At 41.7% G+C, this 23435-nt stretch overlaps 1 pseudogene; it reads left to right on the forward strand.

The window, feature by feature from the left end:
• The first annotated feature begins 8426 nt into the window (after nucleotides 1-8426).
• On the forward strand, nucleotides 8427-9697 carry LOC105509423 (annotated as a pseudogene).
• The last annotated feature ends 13738 nt before the right edge of the window (nucleotides 9698-23435 follow it).

Raw genomic sequence — 23435 nt, forward strand, 5'->3', positions numbered from 1 at the left:
GGTAAGTTTGGTTGTGTCTGTCTTTCCAGGAATATGTCCATTTGATACAGGAATTTGTCCATTTGATCTCAGTTATCTAGTTTGTTGGCATCCAATTTTTTATAGTATTCCCTTATAATTTTTATTTCTGGAACATCAGCAGTAATGTCCCTCTTTCATTTTTGAGATTTATCTCTTTTTTTCCTGTTTAGTCTGGCTAAAAGTTTGTCAATTTTGTTGATCTTTTCAAAGAACTAACCTTCAGTTTTATTGATTTTTCTGTATTGTTTTTCTGTTCTCTATTTTACTAACTTCTGCACTAATCCTTGTTGCTGCCTTTTTTTTCTGCTTGCTAACAAAGCTTTTTTGTCATATTAAAAAGAAAAAATTACTTATCCAATATGCTTTTGATGGTCATTCTGGTTATTTCCTGATTGAAGCTAGAGGCTGTATGTATAAAGTTGTATGAACATTCTTGCACATATATTTATACGAACATGTATTTTTATTTCTCTTAAGTACCTAGGAGTGGAAGAGGAATAGGGTAGATGTTTCAGTTTGTAGAAAACTGTCAGTTTTCCAAAGTAGTTGTGCCATGTTATATTTCAGCTAGCACTCTGTGAAAAATCACCACATCCTCCCAACATCTGGTATTGTCAGTCTTTTTCCTTTTAGCATTATGATGGGAGTATAATGGTATCTGGTGTTTTAGTTTGCATTTCCCTGATAACTAATGAGACTGATCATCTTTTCACTTCTGTCAAAGTAACTAATCAAACTTTTGTCCCCTTTTCTGTTGACTTGTCTCCTTTTGTCTTACTGATTTGAGTTCTTAATATATTTTATATATATGTCTTTTATTGAATAAATTACAGGACCTTCATACAATGAATTACTCTAGAGTAATCAAAGTCAATTAACTATTGCTAAATACTTATGTGTGTAAACTCACAGACATAATATTGAGAAAAAGAAGCTTTCAAAAAAGAGTACATACTGTGCAGCTCCTTTTGCATAAAGCTCAAAACCGGGCAAAACCAGTCTACTATATTGAAAGTCTAGTGAGTGGTCCCTATAATTGGGTAATAACTAGGAAGAGGGCATATGGGGATCCCTGGGTATCCTGGTAACATTGTGTTTCTTCAACTGTACACAGGTTACACAGGTGAGTTCACTTGTGAAAATCTATTGATATGCCACATTGCAATTTGTGCACTTTTCTGAATGTTACATCTGAGCAAAATATTTTAAAAAAAGGAAAACTGAATGAGTTCTTGAAAAAAATCTGTTAATTATCACATGATATTTGTTAGCAGATTCTCTGTATATGATGTATTTCTAACACTGTATTAAGGTGGGGGTTTTTGTATTAAATGCTTTCCTTGTTCATTCTTTATATTGTAAGCCTAAAAATTTCATTCATAGGTCAATAACAGCTTAACTTTTCCTTTGCTCTGGACTGCAGACATCTTGGCAAATAACACAATCTGAGTTCCCAAGGGCTATACCAATTTTAAAATCTGCTCCTTCCCCATCAATCCCATAATGCTGAATACAGTGCTCATACAATGAAATGCCACAGCTAACACTGCTCTAGCTGTCCCCTTAGGAATTCATTGTAAAAGGGTTTCACTGTACTTTGTAAAGCAATTTGGAATCCTTCATGATGAAAGGTTCTGTATAAAGAAGGTAATATAATGGACTTGGCTTTCAACTTATTTCATTTAAGCCTTAACAGAAACATGAATCTACTATATTAGCATCATAAACCAATAGGTGCTATATAAATGCTGAATAGAAATATTCTGGGTGAATTAAATTGCGAATATAACCATGTATTAGCTAAGTGCTTTACCAAGTATTATGCAAATACTGATTAATAAGGCAATTATACTCAATTAAAATAATAATAATGCTACATTATTCTATATTCTCCCAATTCTCTGAACACCTATTGACTTAGTTATTTTGCGTGTGTCTGCCACCCAAATTTCAAGCCTAAATGCAAACTCACATGAGATGTCCCTTTGGAAGGAAACAGTCTTCCCCATGGGTTGGTACCAAACACAAACTTCGGCGAGTGTATGTCAAGGGGGCGGGTAAAGGAAGTCTCTCTAATACATGTGATTGACATGCTTCTAAAAAGTCCATAATATTAAAAAAAAATACTGCCAGGTATTTTATACAGGTATTCTGTGTAATACTGCCCAGAGTTACTTTTTTGCTTCTTAGCATTTCTTTGGAGACCAGATTCTCCAATGCTTCCAACATTATAATCACCAGGCATTAGCCATGTCATGGAACAGTTGCTATGCTTCACCCCAAAGACAGTGATGACCAGAAATACCTGATGCAACCCCTACATGAAGTTTAAAATGTTACTGGAATGCTTTTGATGAAAGGTGTGTTAACATGAATCATTATCATCATCATCATCATCATAGTTCTTTTAAAAATTTCATCTTTCAGGACTGAGAGATGATTCTTACATCTATAGGAGCTGCACTTTAATTTTTTTTTTTTGTATTTGTGAGTCTAGATTTACAGAGAAATGTATTTATGGAAAAATGTGTTAAATCTGCAGCTATTGGTTTTGTAGGTATGTCAGATGAAGTACTCAACTTGATGGGTAAAAAATGGCATTTCTATCTCAACCTCTCATTTACTGTGCCTTACTGTGATGAGACAGGGCACAGCAGGGTCTGGTTAGAAATCAATTTTCTTGCAATTCTAGCCTTCTGTACAAAATAATATAAATCCAATCCTATTGCAGAAATTTTCAAATTTCACTTTGAATGGTCACAAATTTGAAAACGAAGAGAAGAGGGACCGCTAGACTGGAGAGGCTGCTAAAGAGAGGATGGTGACCAACTGTTGACAGTGTCACTGAAGATGGGGCCTGGCTTAACTGAATCAGGAGGTTGTGACGGTTTATATCCCTGAAAGGAGTTGCAATGAAACATGCAAGTCCCTCATCTCAAGGAAAGCATAGAATGAACCCTATTCTTGTCTCTATTCCTTTGGGTTGCAACATCTCAGATGTTCTGTGCACAAAGATTCTTAAGAGTAGTCTAGCCGGGTGCAGTGGCTCACATCTGTAATCCCAGCACTTTGGGAGGCCGAGGTGGGTGGATCACCCGAGGTCAGGAGTTCAAGACCAGCCTGGCCAATGTGGTGAAACTCCGTCTCTACTAAAAATACAAAAATTAGCCAGGTGTGGTGGCACATGCCTGTAATCCCAGCTACTCGGAGGGCTGAGGCAGGAGAATCACTTGAACCCAGGAGGCTGAGGTTGCGGTGAGCTGAGATCATGTCATTGCACTCCAGCCTGGGCGACAGAGTGAGACTGTATGTCAAAAAAAGAAGAGGGTTTCAAAGCTCCTGTAGCTGTGGAACACTTTGTTCAAGGAACCTTTAACATGAAACCTCAAAGAGAAAACAAAAGCCCCAGGATCCTCTCAGGCCTCCTTTCCTTTTCCTCCAGCCCTGCACAGGGGCCCTCCCAGCTTGTTGTCACTGCTCTATTCTTGTGGAATCAAGATCCACAAGGTGAGGCCATTATTAGACTCCCAAAATCTTCAGTGAGCTTCATGAAGCAGATGGGATCTGAAGCAGGGCTCTATCCTGGGGGATGAGATGGGACAACTTCAGGCACATCAAAAAGAAAGGAATGAAATACAGGGAATGAGGTTCCTACAAGTCACTGGAGGGGCTGGAGGAATGAGTCATGGTGTCGCTAGGCTAGATGATTGGCTTCAAGGTCACATCACAGCAGCTATGATGAAGAGGTCAGGAAACTGCCAGAAACTGAACTGCCTCTGCTCTGGCTGCTGCCACAGTCATCCTACACCCAAGAAACTGTTAGAGACCAGCTGCTGCCAACAGTGCTTGCTCGTCAGGCAGCACTGCTGCAGGAAGATGGCCTCTGCTTCTCTCTTTCTAATCTTTATGCAAGGGCATCTCACTGCAGAATCTAAATCACATCCAGAACCATAGTCTAGGAGTCTGAGAGTTTAGCTATCAGCCTTCCAGCTCCATGAGAGGAGGCAGAACTAGGCGGATCTCAGTGGATCTGGCACAGAACAGTTGGGGAAGAGGCAATGCTTGTGAAGAGCCTGAGCGAAAGTGGTGCCAAAGCAAACTGGAGGTGAATTCTGGAAGTGGAGAGCTTTAGTCCTGCTGTGAAAACAACAAGAAACCCCAGCGGCCTTCAATGAATAAATGGAAGGCATAGAATCTCCTTCCATAGCAAGTAAAAAATGAGGCCAGGTACGGTGACTCACACCTGTAATCCTAGCACTTTGGGAGGCCAAGATGGGAGGATCACTTGAGGCCATGAGTTCGAGACCAGCCTGGGAAACATAGCAAAACCTTCTGAAAAAAATATTAGCCAGGCATAGTGGCAGGCACCTGTAATCTCAGCTATTTGAGAGGTTGAGGCAGGAAGATCCCTTGATCCCAGGAGTTTGAGGCTGCAGTGAGCTATGATCATGCCACTGCACTCCAGCCTGGGCAATTGAGCAAGACCGTGTCCAAAAAAAAAAGAAAAGAAAAAGTAAAGAATAGCTCAGGCCATCATTTTTAGAATCATTTGAGATGAAGTCTTTGATTTCTTTCCTATTTTTGTAACATAAGAAACTTATATTCATTGTAAAAAAATCCTAGAAAATGCATTCACTTGAAAAGAAATATAAAAACCACCCGTAATCCCACCATTCATGGATAATCACCATATTGGTGACTCTCCTTCCTTCCAGATATTCCAGGGTTAATATATTATCATATCATTGTTTTAAACTTTTTAAAAATTATGAACAATGCCATCCAGTGGCATTGTCAATGTTAACAGCCACACTGTTGACAGCATTCTGTTATAGAGATATCTCATACTTTAATAAAACATTTGAAGTCCCCATTTTGTTGGGTATGCCAATATGTTAGATTAACAGTGATGGAATGGATAGAAAAGGCAATATTGCAGAGGAGATTTGAATTGGGAGGTGCTTAAAGCTAAAGTATTAATGAGATGGGAGGATGCAGGAAAACTCACAATCTTTGAAGCTAGAAGGAACTTAGAGGTCATTCTCGCCCACCTTCCTCATTTAAGGGATGAGGCAGCTGCAGCCACATCACACTCTTTATCCCACACTCTCCAGTCCTCATTCTTCATATTTCTTTATTCTGTCCTCAGCCATGTGTATGATTCTTGTTAAAACTCCAATCTAAACAGCAACTCACAGAAAATATGACTTAAAGAATAAGAACAACAAAAAGTCTAAGTCATAATAATTCCATTCCATTCATTCCTTTCACCTAGCATTTACTGAGAGACTGCTCTGTGGCTGATATAGCGCTACGAGGGAGGGGTTTAAAAATCCAACACAGACCCAACCCTCCACACACTCACTATTTTAAAAAGAAGATGAGAAGGAATCTTTCAGTCACATGGAGGCGCCTGCTTTTCCTGTATGTGGGAATGGCCCTGGGACCCAGACAATTTCTTCCACGATTTTTTCCTTCTTGGGCTTTGGTTGTAAAGAAGCAGGAAAGTGAGAAAGGAGGGTGTATGGTTTTATATCTTCCAATACAAGAACATTTAAGACATGATCTCTAATATATTTCTTGTCTAGACATCCCCATCTTTTTATTTTTTAATAAAGCAAAAGGCAGTTGTCCCTTGTGGTTTGTAGCAAGAGTTCATTATCAGAGGGATGCTTGGCTTTTAAATGGTGTTAACACTGAAATCCTCTTCTCTTGTCTTTTCCTAGTTAGGATTTCCTCATCTTGATCCCCTCTTCTCACATATTGATCACACATTGCATGCTTCAAAGTGTTCACTGAATCATTCCACTTTTTCCAAGAGAATAGCTAACTCTTAACATGCTGCAGGTTTCCTATTACACTTCCTTTGCCTTAAAACATGTCTTGCAAGAGTAAATCTGCCCATAAAGAAACCACTCAGACCAAAAAGCCTTTGTACACATTCTCCCAAATGGAGCTGGACTGTAGGCAGGGACGATGTAGCAATAGCATCCACACACCGTCTGGGGTTCCTGGACCCATCTATCGTCCCATTTGAATGGAAACAAAGCCTCTGCCCGTCACTCCCTCACACTTGACTTGCACCTTCTAAGGTCTCAGCCACACGCATCCAAAGCTGTCTGGGGATTATTCATTCTACAAATGGTTTAAGATGTAGTCGTTTTAGTCTGTTTTTGTATTCCTTCTGTTTGACAATTTGTAGCTTTTAATTTGTGGGACACAGTAATAACTCTTAAGCAGATGGTTGTAATTGGTCCCCAGGGGTGTACTTGGGGAGGGAAGTTGGATGGGACTCTCAAGGTCCAGGACTCTGTGACTCACTCGGCTTGATTCCAGGCCAGGAGTGAGGTTGCTGATTGCTTCTAACCTGTTCTTCGGCAAGTAGTAAATGTCAATTGATCTTTCTTCATATGGTAGGGATGATATCCATATAAGAGAACATGAAAAATAGTACATGTTAAAATGCATTCTCAGCAGCCAAACCCATGCGTGCTTAGAATTAAGTTGTTGCATCCAGTCCATTTGTCATTCCTTTTATGTCCAAGTTTTGGTAACAGAATGTTTTCAAATAGTTTACATTTCTCTTGGGACAGCTTCCCTAACCAAATGTCATACTAGTGTTAGGCTGGAGTTATTTAGATTGCTCAATTCTTATTGTTTCCAACAAGATTAGGCCATTTCTGTGAGCAGAATTCTGCATTGAAGATAATGGGCTTTTCATGCCTGTCCATAAGGAGAAAAATTATTAGATCAGTGGGAATTTTCCAGAGTACACTATTGAATTCTTGGACATTAAAAACTTCAGCTACTTGGAACACACACATGGCAGAAACAAACTGCAACTGACATTCAAAAACACACCTGATGGAAATGTTAAGGTTGATGTTTTTCTTAATATTATCCTATGTAATGTCTAGTGTTCTCTAAGGAAATTATATTTATTGGGCCTTTCTTTTTTCTTCTAAACTCTTTTATTATACTGCAAAATATCTTTATTTTCTGGTTATCAAGTAGTAGATCTTCACTGTAGAAAATTTGAAACATATGGAAAATATAAAGAAAAATTTTAAAGTATCTATGATTCTTCAATCTTGGGGTCTTATTTATTTATTTAGAGACATAGTCTTGCCCTGTTGCCCAGGCTGGAGTGCAATGGCGCGATCTCAGCTCACTGCAACCTCTGCCTCCCGGGTTCAAGCAATTCTCCTGGCTCAGCCTCCCACATAGCTGGGATTACAGACGTGTGCCACAATGCCCAGCTAATTTTTGTGTTTTTAGTAGAGACGGGGTTTCACCATGTTGGCCAGGCTGGTCTTGAACTCCTGACCTCATGATCCGCTCACCTCGGCCTCCCAAAGTGCTGGGATTACAGGTGTGAGCCACTTGGCCTGGCCGGGGTGTTTATTTTTAAAAAGCCAACAGTGAACATTATTTGAAATCTTATTAAATGTTAAACACTTTTTTCTGAATTAAAGATTTCCTCATTTAAACCCTGATTCATTCTTCTGCTAAGGATCTTGCTCTAGTGTCAAAGCTCCCTAATGCTACACTTCAAATGAAGCTTAGTTCTAGAATGACTCCTTTTCAGATAAGTGGACAATAAGTTGTGGGCAAAGGTTTAGCCTGGGTCATCTCACTGGGGTCTTGGTGAAATCACTATTTCCTTTTTAATGTAATATCCTGTGAATAAAATCAAGATTAGAACAATGCTTGCAATTAAAGGGATTACTCAGTAGTAATAAGATAATTAGAAAATGAAGTATCAGCCCCAGCTGCAAGGAAGTGTGGGGATGTGAGTATTTTGAGTAGGACACATTGCTGCTCTAGATAAAATGTTTCTGAAATGGAAGGTGAAAAGGGAGTACTAACTAGTAGGCTGCTAGCTGTGCCTGCCACAGAGATTCTCACAGAGCCACTTAGAACAATTCGGGACGCTAACCTAAGACTTCTAGCCACACATCCCATGAGTTGTGAGCTACAGAGGAGTTATTATGCCCACTTTTCCATATAAACCTGAAACCAAGTAAACAAAATAGTTATGTTTTAGAATTGTTCAACACAGGTAGTGAGAGATAAAATAATAGCTTCACAGAGTACATGGAATTTTACTGAACCAAATCATGTAGATGTACTTATGGCTGACTTCACCTTCTATCTTCAGTAGGCTTTTAAAAGCCAAGTCTCTGGAAGCAAATTCTTTCCAGATACAACTATCTTAGTATAGTTGTATCCATGTCAAGAAATGTTTGTTCTATGACGGGTGCGATGGCTCACATCTGTAATCCCAGCACTTTGGCAAAAGGATCGCTTGAGCCCAGGAGTTCAAAACTAGCCCAGGCAACATAGCAAGACCTCATCTGTACAAAAAATTTAAAAAACTAGGCAGCTTGAGTGGCCACGGCAAGATGGGTCAAAGTCAGAGTGGTGGTTATGGTCTTGGAGCTGGCAAGAAGGATGACAAGGACAAGAAAAAGAAATGTGAACCTCCTATACCAGCTAGAGTGAGGAAGAAGAAAATCAAGGGACCAGATGCTGCCAGCAAACTGCCACTGATGACACCTCACACTCAGTGCGAGTTAAAACGATTGAAAGTTGGAATTAAAGACTGTCTTCTCATGAAGGAAGAATTCATTAGAAATCAGGAACAAATGAAACTATTAGAAGGAAAGCAAGAGGAGGAAAGATCAAAAGTGGATGATCTGAGGGGAGCCTGGTGTCAGTAGGAACCTTGGAAGAGAGTATTGAAGACAATCACGCCATCATGTCTACATCTGTGGGCTCAGAGCACTATGTCAGCATTCTTTGATTTGTAGACAAGGATCTGCTGGAACATGGCTGCTTGGTTCCTGCTCAACCACAAGGTGCATGCCGTGATATGGGTTGCTGATGGATGACACGGATCCCCTAGTCACAATGATGAAGGTGGAAAAGACCCCCCAGGAGACCTATGCTGATTTTGGGGGGTTGGACAGCCAAATTCAGGAAATTAAGGAATCCATTCTGAATATTATGAAGAGATGGGTATAAAGCCCCCTAAGGGGGTCATTCACTATTGTCCACCTGACACAGGTGAAACCTTGTTAACCAAAGCAGTAGCAAACCACACCTTAGTCACTCTCTTGCAAGTGATCAGCTCTGAATTTATTAAGAAATACCTATGTAATGGGCCCAAACTCACATGGGAATTGTTTCTAGTTGCTGAAAAACATGCACCTTCCATCATGTTTACTGATGAAATCGATGCTATTGGGACAAAAGATATGACTCAAATTCTGGTAGTGAGAAAGAAATTCAGCAAATAATGTTGGAAATGTTGAACCAGTTGGATGGATTTGATTCAAGGGGAGATGTGAAAGTTATCATATCCACAAGCTGAATAGAAACTTTGGATCTAGCACTTATCAGACCAGGCTACATTGACAGGAAGCTCGAGTTCCCCCTGCCTGATGAAAAGACTAAGAAGTGCATCTTTCACATGCACACAAGCAGCATGACACTGGCCAATGATGTAACCCTGGAACAACTTGACACTTGACATCAAGGCAATTTGCACAGAAGCTAGTCTGATGGCCTTAAGAGAACATGGAATGAAAGTAATAATGAAACCTTCAAAAAATCTCAAGAAAATGTTCTTTATAAAGAACAGGAAGACACCCCCAAGGGGCTCTGTCTCTAGTGAACCACAGTTGCCATCAGGAAAATGGCTGGGAGATTTCCCAAGCCCTGAAAGGGATGAGGTTGGGGGAGTTGCCCAGAGGAATTCGTGTTCCAGTTTATTTTTATGAACAACACATCCTGTGAGTCTTTTGGAGTATGATGTGTAAGACGTCCACTGGGCTGCCTTTGTCTGTCGGTCACTGTGCAACACTCTACTTCCCAATAAACTGTGCTTTTTCTTTCTCTCTCTCTACACACAGACATGAACTAAAAACCAGAAATGTTTGTTCTAGAACCAGTAGTTTTTCATATAAGCAATTGCTAAGCAGAAAAATATGCCCTGGCTAACAAACATCAGGTAGGAAAAAATCTATTTATTTAACAGATTTTTGTTTTGGTGTGACTTAGTTCCATAGGTTTGTGTATAGCAATGACTTGAATCTTCTAAGACATCATTGATGTAATGCACTTCAAATATATGTTGATACCAAAATTATCTATAAATCTAAATTTCTATGACTTTTTCTTAGGCTTTTATCTTCCCATTCCAATTTGAAAGTAAAGGCATTCTCCAGCTTATGTTCACAACCTTAACCCAACTCTAGGTTGAAGAACTTGTTAATTCTTCATAACTTTCCCATTCTTCACCTTCTGTCTCCATTTATCACATGCATCCACTCACACTAGCCTATGGATTAGGTGAAGTTTAGAAGCATAAAGGAGATATTTGGAACAAGGTGTTGTTTTTATTGCAGTCTTACCCTTTCCTACTCATCAAGTGAGTGACTAATTCCTCGGAATTTCTAAGATTTGGGTTTAAAACTGCACTGTCTCTAGGCTGTACCTATTATTGAATGAGATAACTACCCTTGCAGAGGTGCATAGAGTTGTTTTGATGGTAAAGCACATTCATTTGCAACCACTGCTGCACACAATGAAGGAAATGCAACTGCTGTCCTCCTGGGAGAAGCCACTTAGGCAAGAAAATAAATAAAACTATTTTGATTATATTTGGAACTCTTAAGCTTGTGCTCAGGGAGGCTCCATCTTTAAACTCTTGTCATTTCATGTTTACACAAAAATTATAATGGAAAAAATAGGCTCATCATTCTCTGTACAAGCATTGCACGTTTTAAAAATGTATCCGTGTTTTATTGGGGTAATGCCAGCCACAATTCACACATGTTATTGCATCTCATTGTATGAGACAACAAATGAAAAGGGCTCAGCACGGTCTCTGGCACAGTGTGGACCAGGAGAAATGTCCTTTTTCTTCCATTCTCTCTCTTTTGTATGTATCTTATTGCCCCTACTTCTTGTTAGAAGTTATTCTGAAGAGAATGCAGAATTCCAGGTATCTGAGCCAGATACAGCTGTCAGAGCCAACAAACATAGCGCTCTGCTACTGAACAAATTCTTCTAGTTCCCACTATTTTCTGTGTACATCATGTCTCTTCATTGGTGAGTGCAAAGAATTCATGTTCAAACTGCCTGTTCTTCCCCTACCTGCCAAAATTAATTCAGCAAACGGAGTACCAGTCTAGCTGGGGGAGAGATGTGTACCTGGATAATAACAATATTATTATTACTAAATAACACTATTTAATAATAATACTGTGTGCCAGGCACCAGGTGCAAATACTACAATAACTGTGTCTACTATATTGAGCACTTATTATATGCTAAATATTGTGCTAAATGTTTTTACATGTAGCAGAGAATTATTCACTAAATGGACTCAAAGAAGTAGGCTTTAATCTGGAAGCTTCCTAATTTATCTCCTTCAAACACAGTCTGTCAGAAATTGGACAATATTAGATGCCTGCCTCTCCCGGTCACTTTCAGCTATTAAAACAGTCCTGGCCAGGCTTTGTGGCTCATGCCTGTAATCCCAGCACTTTGGGAGGCTGAGGCATGAGGATTACTTGAGCCCAGGAGTTTGAGGCTGCAGCGAGCTAAGATCATGCCACTGCACTCCAGCCTGGATGACAGAATGATACCCAGCCTCTACAAATAGAAATAAAACAGTCCTAATTGCAGACATGATAAGGTCCAAGTCATCCTAAAACAAAACTTCAGACTCGTATCCAGTTTAGATCTGCCCGAGTCCCTGACAGCTTCCCAGCTGCCGTCTGTAATCCCCATGAAGACCAGCTGCTCCTGACTTCCATGAGCCACTGCTATACCTGTTTAATAGTCTGCTGTCTTTATTTGAGCAAGCTGGCAACCTTACAACCAACTAGTCAATCCCTGACTAGAAGAAGATGGACAGTACATTCTCAGCAGAGATTTTGAAAAAAAGACACTTTGGCTACTGCCACCTCAACCCTGGCCACTGCCCTGTCATTCTGTCAGGAATCAGCTGCCTTTCTCTGCCTTTCCACCTTGAAACTTTCATGTGTTGTGGTTTCATGATTTTTAACTAACATCTTTATTTGTGTAAAGACACCAGGCACAGTGGTGCATGACTGACGTACCAGCTACTCACAAGGCTGAGGCAGGAGGATCGCTTGAGCCCGGGAGTTTGAGGCTGCAGTGAGCTATGATCTCACCACTGCAATCCAGCCTAAGTGACAGCAAGAGCTTGTCTCTAATAAATAAATAAATTAAATAAATAAATAAATATTTTATATATATGGGGGGGCGGGTTGCAGGAAGGTATTTTAGAAAAGGCTTTGCCATATATCATGAGGGAGGTTTCTGCCTTCTCCCCTCCAGTGAAGTAGGGCCTCCATGTGGCTACCTGGTAAACTTAATATGTAAGCCGTATGAAGTGCAGTGAAACTCTAGCCTCCTCTTGCAAAGTCTACTAGGGTCATGCTTGCTGAATCCCTTTGTGAATCCGGAGGGACGTTTCTTGTTCCACTCTTTCAAATACAGATGTCTCCATTTGGAAATTCAGTCAAAACCTAAGACAACAGGATATGTCCCGCTGTACATTGTGTTACATAAACATCGGATATAATCCTCACAACAGCCTTCTGAGGGAGAGAATAAGATCCTTGCTTTACAAATGAGGAAGTGTAGGGAGATGAAATACCTTGTTCTAGATCACATGTTTAGTGATGCTAATACAGGATTAAAATCCAGGCCAGTCTGATTCTGAAGCCTATCCTTTCCACCACATCCTGGCAGAGAAGAAGGCAAAAAAAAAGGTTGGAAAAGGTTGGTGCAAAAGTAATTGTAGTTTTTGCAATTACTTTTTTTAAAAAATGACAAAAACTGTCATTACTTTTGCACCAACTTAATAGCTAAGTGTGAGCAGTGTCCTCGGGGGGAACCGGCAATGTCTGTCCTCGGTGGACAGGGTGCTCCTGGCCAGCTGGCATGGAGGGAGTCCAAGGGGGATGGTAGGTGACAGGTCTGCAGAGGTAAGATCTGGCCAGACCATGAAGGACCTTAGATGTAGGAGGTGCATGTAAAAAATGGTAGGGAAGTCGGACTCTGCCACAGGTAACTGGGGGTCATTCAAGTTTGGAGCCAGTAAAGGACTCCTTCATCTCTGCTTCAGAGATCGCCCAGGTGGCCAGGTGCAAGCAAGTAGGAGGGGAGCAAAGTTGCAAGTGGAAGCGGATTGCAGATCCTGATTGGATGAAGTAAGAGTCCAAGTAGGCAGTGAGTGCCACAGGGATAGGGAAGGAGGGACTGGGCTAAGAAAAAAACCAGTGGCCTGCAGTGCCCACTAGTTCTTCCCAGACACAGACAAAATTGAGGCAGGAACCGGAAACGAGTGTGGGTGCTAATAGCGTGGGTGTCCCCAGATAAAACAGCCCTAAGGGCGTCTCCAGCGCACCCAGCCCAGCTGGCACACAGGACGACAGAGAGGTGCTGAGTTCTGCAAAGGCGAGTTAAGTGCTCAGCCAAATGCATTCCTGCAGCATTAGATGACCACAGCCCCCGCCATGTGTTTTTAATGGATTCCCAGGCTGCTAACAGTTAACATTGTTAATGACCTGTGGAGAGTTCAGATCCCTGGATAAGGGCTACCTGCAAATCTTGGTTATTACTTTTAAAGTATGCAAAGTGAACCTGAGCTGGTTCTTTTCTTCTTTTTTTTCCCTTAAATATAGATTCCAGAGTCTTAAGGGTGTAGGGTGGTGTGTGTGTGTGTGTGTGTGTGTGTGTGTGTGTGTGTGTGTGTAGTCATGTCTATATCATCTCTCGCATTGACAGACCACTTTCTCTGCCTGAGTCAGGTCACCTTGCTTAGGCTGAGAAACTTCATGTCAAGCATGAAGCTTTTCACTCTAAATCAGTTTTTACTTCTAAATTAGTTCCACAAAACAGCATCCATTAATCAATACCCTGTTCAGTCATGAAGCCTTTTAAGCTGGAAGAGGTTGAGTGCAAGTATCTGGCGTGGGCTTCCAGATCGGCATCCCTAATCCCTCGGGGCCCTTCATCCTCTGCCCTTTCTTGCCCTTCTAGCCTCATCTCTTCCCTCTCAAGGGCTCCCTGTTTCTCAGCCTTTCACCCAACATGCTTCTTCACACTCTAGGGCTTCTTCACACTCATGGCACGTTTTGTTCTTTCTGCCTGTGCCCTTCAAGTGCAGCACCATGCACACCATCCTTTCCTCACCCAGCCCCAGCTCACCTTGAATGCTTGGTGCAGGTGACACCTCGTCCAGGAAGCTCTCCCTCACCTGCTGCTCTGCGTTTTCGTCTTCTGTGTTCACACAGTTTTGTCACAACACTTTCACCCTATATTTAAAAAGTATATTTCGCTTGATTATAAAAGTCATTCACACTTGTAGAAAATATGGGAAATAAAAAAAAAAACTTAAAGGGAAAAAATACATGTAAATTGACAACTTGGGGGTTATAAGCACTGTTAACATTCTGATGAATTTCTTTCCAGTAATTTTTCCATGTATATATTTGTAAAACTTTCATACTCAGAAAAGAAAAAAATGCCGTAAGAAGACAGGGGGAAGGAACTTTGACTGATAAAAAGTTCAGTGCATTTATTGTTTCTAGGTGACTGGCAACTTAAAAAATTGCTTACTTTAAAAATCAAATTACAAGGGATTTTTTGGCACCAGTATAACAAAAGTGTGTGCTGGAAAATGAGTGCTTACATAGTCAGTGTCCTCTCTTTTTTATTTAGCATTTTGTCATGTCCTAAGACTTCTTTTAAAATGTGTTTTTACTCCATAACCCTCTGTTTTCTGATTCTCATTATGTTGTCCTGTTTGCTTACCTTTTGGTAGCCCCTGTCGGACTATAAGCTTCTTTCTTTCAGGCAGGGCCTGTGATCGTACCGTTTTTTAATTCAATCCCTAACCCATTCTAATGGAGTGGGAATAGGTATGTAATAAACAGAATGCATTACCTGAGATTACCAAAAGATTACCTGAGTCTTCCTGAATTGCTTACTTACTCAACCCTTATTTGTTCTCTATACTGAGGTGTCGAGACTATACCAGCATCCACAGGTCTAGTGGGTGCCACAGGCCTGCATCACCCACATGCCCCTTAAGGGATGAAGGGCCACTCTACAGCTGCAGGGACTGCTACTGGCAAGAAGCCCTCAGAGATTGCCTCGCCCAATGGGGAGCCGCTTCATCCAAGGTCACCCCCTTTCCCGGGGTGGCCTGCTGCATCCAATGACTGGTTCTTGGAGGTATAACATCCTGGCCCCTATTCCCCAACTGGGACAACTCTGAAAAGTTCTGCTTTAGAACTCTCCTTAGCATCTACCAAGGTTGCCATTGAGACCACACCGCAGCTAGACTCCTCCCCCTGCCCGACCTTGCTTCCCTCCCCTCCCTTCCCTCAGGTGTCATCCCAAGAGCACCCCCTACAAAGCTCCTGCAAATTCATCTATGTCTCAGAGCCTGCTTCCTGGGTAGCCCAACCTGCAACAATAGGCATCTAAACAATGCCCAGACACACCCCTAACTTGAGGTGACTTACAAGCTAGCCGTGTCATGTGCTTCCAGGTTGTAGATCGTGAGTTCCTTCAACAGTGACCATGTCTTATACCTTTCACAGTGCTGGGCCTCACTACAGTCCCTGGAGCACAGAACATGACCAAGCACGTCCCACATCGAGAGGGTAACAGCGAATGGGGAGGGAATAGGAGAACAGTTCCCAGGGAGCATCAGCTGGGTGCTAATGGCTGGATTGGGACAAGGTGAGAATGATGAACATGTGGTTTCTGAGTCTCAACCTGAGAGACTGCGAGAAGAGTGACTGCTGGAGCAAGAAGTTCATATTGTGGAAAATTGGTTTGATATTAGATTGGTGTGAAAGTGTTACATTTGAAGCACCAAAATCTTCAAGGGGAACTGTCCTGTAGGTGGTAGTTGAGGCAGAACCAGGTCTTGTGTACAGAACGATTTAGAAATCACGTTGAGGCACTATGGATTCCCACAGGGGTGATATTAGAAGCTGTGAGAATAAGGACAGTTTCAGAGAGTTTCTGTTTGTTTTTCTTTTCTTTTTAAGTTCAGATCTAGAAGAGAAGAAAATCCACCAAATGATAGCTGGACTTAAAGTGCGACATCAGCTTTTCTCTGGGTCTCTAGCCTGCTGGTCTACTCTGCAGGTTTGGGACTTGCCGGCCTTCATTAGCCAATTCCTTATAATCTCTCTCACTCTCTCCATGTGCATATACATAACAAGAATGAAAAATAGGTGGTTTCCAAGTTTCATATATACATGGAGAGAGAGAGAGAGAGAGAGAGAGAACGAGAACCAATAGGGGGTGTGTGTGTGTGTGTGTTTCTCCGCAGAGTCCTGACCAATACCAATTTTGATTAAAATCTGATTAAGACACTTGATTAAGGAAAAAGCAACAGCACTGAAAGGAAGGAGAAGTCAAATGTTTTACAAAGAGTTTCACTATGAAGCAGTGTCTTCAGGGGCAAAAAGAAGCAGGTTTCAATCGTGATTTCCTTCTGTTTCTTTGGCTCAAGCTGCACATTGAGTTAGCTATCCCATGATGCAGGCTTTGTAGAGGACACAGAAACAATGCAAGGAGCAGGGGGAAGCTTCCAGAATAGTGATTGATATCCTCAGAGAGTAAGCAAAATCAGATACTAGAAAGAAGGAAGATCCAGCAAACAAGACAAAGCTCTTGGAAATTAAACCCATGATGACAGAAATTTTAAATGTAGTAAACAAATTAGAAGGTAATTGAGTAATTCTCACAGTAAATCGAATAAATAGTCAAAGAAATTGAGAAGAGAAGATTGGAGAATCAATTCAGAAGGGCTAATTTCTGAAAGACAGGACAGATAAAATGGACGAAGGAATTATCAAAAAATTATACAAAAAATTTCCCTGAAGGATGTAGTATTTCAGATTGAATGGGCTGAAAAGCCCAGCATACTTAATGAAAATGACTCATAACAAAGCATTTCATAATGATATTTCAGAGTTCTGAGGATAAAGAAAAGATCCTGAGAACTCTGACAGGGAGAGAGAGAACAGGTCACAGGTAAAATAAATATGGGATCAGACTTCTCAATAGCAATACCAGAAATTAGAAGACAGGCCGGGCATGGTGGCTCATGCCTGCAATCCAAACACTTTTGCAGGCCAAGGCGGGAAGATCACTTCAGCCCAGGAGTTTCAGACCAACCTAGGCAGCATAATAGGACCCCATCTCTACAAAAGTAAAAATAAAAAAAATTAGCTGGGTGTAGTAGCACATGCCTGTCATCCCAGCTACTTGGGAGGCTGAGGTGGGAAGATTGCTTGAGCCCAGGAGATATAGGCTGCAATGAGCTGTGATCATGCCACTGTATTCTAGCCTGAATGACAGGGTGAGACCCTGCCTCAAAATAATAATAATAATAATGATAATAATAATGTTAGAAGATAATGGAAAAATGCCTTTGATCCTAAGGGAAAATAATTTCCACACCAGGATCTTATACTCATCTAAGTTTTCAATCGAGGATGAGGGGGTTAAGACAAAGTCTCAAAATGTACCTTCCATATATCACTTTTTGAGAAGTCACTAGAAGACGCACTCCACCAAACCAAGACTGTTGTCAAGAAAGAGAAAGACATGAGATTAACAACAACCACAATAAAAATAAACAAAAGCCAGAGGATTTTCCACAGAAGAGCGGGAAAAATGTTTCAAGGATGACGGGGCAGAGGAATATAAGAAAGCTCAATTCTGATCTTTCATAGCAGGACGTCAGTGGGTAATATCTGTAAGTGAAAAAGAGAAAACAGTATAATGTTGTTATTTAGAAATATGGAGGTACATATCAGGAGGAACGGCTAAAGAGATGAAAGGAATTTCCTTTGGGAAACAGGAATTGGAGGAGGGGGTTGAGTCGGGAAAGGATTGCTGTTTTTCTTCATAAGTCCTGTAGTATTATTTGACTTTTAAACTAAGCACATTTATTGCCTTCATACAAATTAAATTTAAATAGGCAAAAGTCTATTAATGTGCCAAAAATAATTTGTAAATTGTGAGTAAAAATAGACCCTTTGCCCACACTACTAGAAGTGGTCTTTCAGGAGAGAAAGCACAACCCTCTGATTTGTCTCTCTTCCTCTGCAAATGGTTTTTAAGCAAATTCTTGGGAACCCATCAATCTGCCAATTAGAAGAAAATGCAAGAGTAACAGCAGGAATCATGACTGCAAGGAAACAGTTACCATCCCATAAAATTATTGCCTTTACCAAATTAGAATAAACCTGTCAAGACAATGTTTAACTATCTTTATGTAAAAATCAAAACGGTCTGACTTCAACTGTCAAACAGAGCCTTCGAACTTGTCTGTAACAAAGTGCTCCCTTAGTAAGTCGTATAGTTCAAGTTGCATTTGCAGTTTGGGGAAAGGGAGCTGCCTGGCCCATGAATCCAGCAAGCTTGACTTTTCCATGGCTGACGTTCCTGTAGAATGACTGGCTCATTTAGTTGGCCGGGCAGTTGCAGCAGGCTGGGTGGGTGTTGCTACTGCAGGAAATCTATGAAATAAAATATCATTGCACCTACCTCACTGATCAATAACATAAAAGAAAAAATCTAGCTCCTGTATTTGGACAAAAGGCAATTTTCTGTGGCTTCTCACATTTGCTAGAACTTTACAAATATGTATCACAGACTACCAGATGAGACAAATCGGTACAATACTAGTTATTTTTATGTGCTGCCTCATCCTTTATACAAAATATCTCAGATCACTTTAAAATGAGAGATCAGAATGGCAAGTGTGATTTATAGAGCCTAAGGGACCAAGGCGAAGGCTGCAGAATAGGCAAATGGCCCACTAAGGATTCTGGGAAAGGAAGGCAGGCTAAGACTCAGATGCAAACCTCACTTGCAGCCCCTTCCAGAGTCCAGGGAGACAAGTGTAGTGGGTGTCACAGCTTCAGTTTTGCAGTTGTGGAGCTCATTATGAAAGGATGATCAAACTAGAAGATAAATGAACATTAACAAAAGTTGAGCTGCTTCTAAAATTGTCTGCTTGATCATCTTTTTTAAAAACAACTGCTTTTTAAAAACCTCCTGGATTCAAGCAATCCTCTTACCTTACCCCCACACCCCTCCCCACCATCCCCCAGGGAGTAGCTGGGACCACAGACACATACCCCAACACCTGGCTAAATGTTTTATTTTTAGTAAAGACGAAGTCTCGCTATGTTGCCCAGGCTGGTCTTGAACTCCTGAGCTCAAGGGCTCTCCCACCTCGGCCTCTCAAAGTGCTGGGATTACAGGTGTGAGCCACTGCACCTGGCTTGATATTTTTTAGTGTATTTACAGAGTTGTGCAATCACCACAATTTTAGAACATTTTTGTCCCCCAACCCCATACCCCTTAGTAGTCACCCTCTTTTCTCTTTCTGTATGCCCATTCCCCCTACACACACACACACACACAAGCACGCACGCGCACACACGTACATGCCCTTGCAGTTCCAGGAAATCACTATTTCTGTCTCTGAACATTTAATATCAACAAAATCATACCATATATATTCTTCTGTGACTTGTTTCTTTCACACCACGCTGTGTTTTCAAGGTCCATCATGGTGCAGCATTATCAGCATCTACTCCTCTTTCTGATGGAATAACCTTCCATTGTATGTACGTACCACATTTTATTTACCCATTTCTCCATCCATGGACATTTGGGTTGTTCCCACCTTTGAGCTGTATCAATAATGATGCCACAAACATTTATGTACAACTTTCTGTACACTTGCTTTCAATTCTCTCTGTTACAGACCTAGAAGAGGAATTGCTGGGTCATATGATAAATCTATTCTTAACATTTTGAGGAACTGCCGAACTACTTTCCAAAGTGGCTGCACTGCTTTACATTTTCATCACTGGTGTATGCGGGTTCTGATTTTTCCACATCTCCATGTGGAAATTGTTATTATCCATCTTTTTATTATAGCCACCCTGACTGGTGTCAGGTATCTCATTGTCCCAATAATTTCTCATCTTTAATGATGCTCCTATGCTCTCATGTTATGTGGATTTTACTATCCAACAACCATTTTGTTAAAATCCCAAAATGGAGAGAAAAGATCAATAAAGAACTCTGGAACTTTGGTGCACCATTCAAAGTTGTCCGTGGGTCCCAATGCTTGGGAAAAAATGTTTATTTGAAGGTATAAGCATGGATATTGCATAAACCACATATTATTACTATTCAGCAGCAGCTATTGAGAACATATTGGCCACCAAATGGCTATTCTAAGTGTCTTAGAGGAAATTAAAAACACACAGGCTCCTTACTGCCAAGCACTTGCAGAATTCTGGTACTCATAATGGTGGCAATAATACTGTTTACATGCACCTTTACAGATTATATAGGGCTTTGAAATTTTAATTCTGATTTCTGTTTCTGGGGCCGAGAGTTTCAGCAGCCATGTCATTCAGGCCCTAACATTGTATCGTAGGGGACTGGGAGGGTTTGGCAGGCTGAAAAACGGTGACCCACCCAGGTCCTTGCCTCTGACTGCCCTGATCTGCCCACAGAATCTGGTCTTCAGCTTTGTTAGTTTTCAAAGAGGTGCCAGGATTCAGGGGGCCCCCATCCTTGTTAAACTCCCCAGAGACTGACTAGTAAGCCAGGCTGGCTATATACGAACACACTCTGCCCAGAGAATCAGGAGAGTCGGCTGACATTCTGTGCATTCTATCTTCAGAGGGAAAGTCTCCTGGGAGGCCCCAGGAATTAAAGAAAAGTAGGTTGGATGGTTGGCAGGGCCAAGTGACTGAGCTAAGAGCCCCTGATAGACACAGGTCCACTCCAAGGCTATAACCACCAAACAGACATGAGGATGAATGTTAACAGCTGGGAACCCCCCTCCCCACATAACAGTGCTGAAATTCTCTCACAAACTCGTCTTTACACTCTTCCAAAATGCTGAATCAGTCACCAGAGCTTCCACTATTACTGCACCTAATGACCAGCATAGAAGCCCAACACCTGGTAGGTACTCAACAAGTAAATGGATGAGTTGGTGAATTAAGTTTCAAAATTATCTTCATTTGCTACACATTTAGATAAGATTCTGGAGCCGTTCTCCTCTTAGGAGTCAGTCGCACATTATTTCTCGGGATGAGTTATCTCCTGAGAAGATTTCCAAAGAATCATTCAGTAGATCACTTTTCACTCATTTACTCACTATTCATCTAACAAACATTTCCTGGGGGCCTACTACATATACAAGGCTCAACAGCACATGTAATGGGGCTTTTAAAAAATTACATATATAAATATACAAAGAAAAAAAGGCGGCCGGGCGCGGTGGCTCAAGCCTGTAATCCCAGCACTTTGGGAGGCCGAGACCGGCAGATCACGAGGTCAGGAGATCGAGACCACCCTGGCTAACACGGTGAAACCCTGTCTCTACTAAAAACTACAAAAAAACTAGCCGGGCGAGGTGGCGGCGCCTGTAGTCCCAGCTACCCAGGAGGCTGAGGCAGGAGAATGGCATGAACCCGGGAGGCGGAGCTTGCAGTGAGCTGAGATCCCGCCACAGCACTCCAGCCTGGGTGACAGAGCAAGACTCCGTCTCAAAAAAAAAAAAAAAAAAAAAAAAAAAGAAAAAAAGGCATATCAAAATAAAGGACAAAAGACATACCAAAATGTTAACAGTGGTGGCATCATTGATCATTTTTCTTTCCTTCTTTTTGCTTATTTGCATTTACTACAGTGCCCATGTCCTGTTTATTTGAAGTGTTTTAAAAGCATTCAAGATGCATCTTGCCCTCAAAAAACATGGATAGAGTGAGTGGGCAGGAAATGGGACAAGACAAGCTGAAAAAATGACAACTCTGACACAAGTGCAGACCGTGATCATTTCCCTAAAAGGCTTAAATGCTGTCAGGGTTAAGAGGAAATTGCAACGACCCCGACAGATCAGGGACCAGGTCACAGAGGTGCCATCCTTGAAGGACTGGAGGGTTTCTCCAGGGAGCAGGACTTCAGAGAGTGGGAAGCATAAAGGTGGGGCAACAACAAGAAGTCTTCACATTTTCTGTTTTCTCTTCTTTGAGACCATTTCAGTGACCTTGCTTGCGCAGGCTCTGGCTCTCTAACCTCCTACCCCAACAAGGCAAAGGATCAGGGCTTACCAGGAGATGGGGATGCTGGGGGAGGGCAGAGTGGCTATCTCTGATGGGACACGCTGGGGGAGCCCCACGACGCAGGAGCACAATGATGAGAGCCAAGAAGGATGGGAAGCCTGAGAAGGAAGTCCAATCACATCATGATTCCATGGGCAGGAGAAGCAGCTGGGTACAAAGAGGTAAACTGGAGGGCCTAGTGCCCAGATAGGCCCCAACAGAGTGGGACCAACCTGGAGTCATTTATTAAAAGTCTTTGCCAGCTGGGTGCAGTGGCTCATGCCTGTAAACCCGCACTTTGGGAGGTCAAGGCGGGACAATCCCGTGAGAGCAGGAGTTTGAGACCAGTCTAGACAACATAGTGAGACCCCCATCTCTATAAAAAAATGGAAAAAACTAGCCAGGCATGGTGGCACATACCTGTGGTCCCAGCTACTTGGGAAGCTGAGGTGGGAGGATCACTTGAGTCCAGCAGTTTGAGGCTGCAGTGAACTATGATGACACCACTGCACTACATACAGCCTGGGTGACAGAACGAGACCTTTTGTTTTTTGTCTCAAAAAACAAAAACAAAACCCACCAAAAGCCTTTGCCTTCTCATCACCACTTATAAGAAGTTGGCCAAAGTGCGGCAATCGATGCTGTTCTCAATGTAGCCTCACCCTGTGCTGCCCAGTCCTCTGCTGCCCTTCTGCTGGCATGGGTCACTCTCCCTTATGCTCTGCAAAGCCTTCCCTGATGCTCCTGGGCAGAATTGACTCCCTTTTTCCTGTGTTTCCTCACCCCTTGCTTTATACCATCATTGCCCTCATCATTATCTAGCATGCTGTATATAAAGTTGTACGCATTTTAGTTGCTCAGATTGTGAGGTCATTGAAGGCACGGTCTCTGTTTCGTTCATCTTTCTATCAACAGTGCCAAAGTGGGCGATGCAAGTCAAAGCATTCAAAAGGGAGGGAGGGAGGGAGGAAAGGAAGGAAAGGAGAAGGAGGGAGGGAAGGAAGGAAGGAAGGAAGGAAGGAAGGAAGGAAGGAAGGAAGGAAGGAGGAAGGAAAGGAGAGGAGAGGAGAGGAAGGGAGGGAGGAGTAAATGAATTTAAAGGAAATACCAGGTTTGTTTAGAAAAATATTATCTTGGATAAATGTCATGACTAAGAGTTCATCTCAACATGAGATCAGAATAATTAGCAAATTGTGCTTA

The sequence above is a fragment of the Colobus angolensis genome, unplaced genomic scaffold, assembly GCF_000951035.1.
Source record: "Colobus angolensis palliatus isolate OR3802 unplaced genomic scaffold, Cang.pa_1.0 Scaffold175, whole genome shotgun sequence".
NCBI lineage: Eukaryota > Metazoa > Chordata > Mammalia > Primates > Cercopithecidae > Colobus > Colobus angolensis.